This window comes from Dipodomys spectabilis, unplaced genomic scaffold (genome assembly GCF_019054845.1).
Source record: "Dipodomys spectabilis isolate Male_0828 unplaced genomic scaffold, ASM1905484v1 ptg000556l, whole genome shotgun sequence".
NCBI lineage: Eukaryota > Metazoa > Chordata > Mammalia > Rodentia > Heteromyidae > Dipodomys > Dipodomys spectabilis.
Window position 1 is genome coordinate 185335 of NW_024871233.1, and position 818 is coordinate 186152.

An 818-nucleotide genomic window follows, 5' to 3' on the forward strand; every position below is an offset into this window, starting at 1 on the left:
ACAGCGCCACTTCTGGCTTTTTTTTCTTTTTCCTTATGTGGTGCTGAGGAATCGAACCCAGGGCCTCAGGCATGCAAGGCAAGCACTCTGCCACTGAGCTACCTTCCCAGCAGCAAGTCTGAGATTCATATTTGCCATAAACAAACTCCCTCCCCCCCTGAAAAATGCCAGTTTTGGTGCTGTGGCTCAAGTGATATAGCCTCAACCTTGAGTAAAAGAAGCCCAGGGATGACACTGAGTCCTTGAATCCAAGACCTGGGACTCACAAAAAATAAAATAAATGAATAGTGGGCATTTGTTATCTTACTACCAAAAAGGATGGATGCATTCTTCTTTGTGGTACTTGTAGCCAAAGGTAAGGGGCTTCCCTTGATGTTTCTCTCAAGCTCTCCTTCTCTCTATTATTACCCTGTCTTCAGTTGCAGGATAGAATTCAGATCATCCCACTTGATGTAACCTTAAGTACCCTCCCCTCCCCACTTTTCTTGGGGTGGGGATCCTGGATGTACTCACCACTGGGTGAAAGAAGCACCAGAGTGTTGGAGGTAGGTATCCCTGAAACTCATACTCTTTCTCTCTCTCTCTCTCTCTCTCTCTCTCTCTCTCTCTCTCTCTCTCTCTCTCTCTCTCTCTCACACACACACACACACACACACACACACACACACACACACACACTCACCTAGGCCAACTCTGACTGGCGTTTTCCAAAGATACTTTATCTCCTTGGATTAACTGACCTAGGAGAGGAACTTGATCCCCTATAAAAGACTATTTTAAAAAGGGCTTGCTAGTTGACACGAGATAAACAGAAGCTC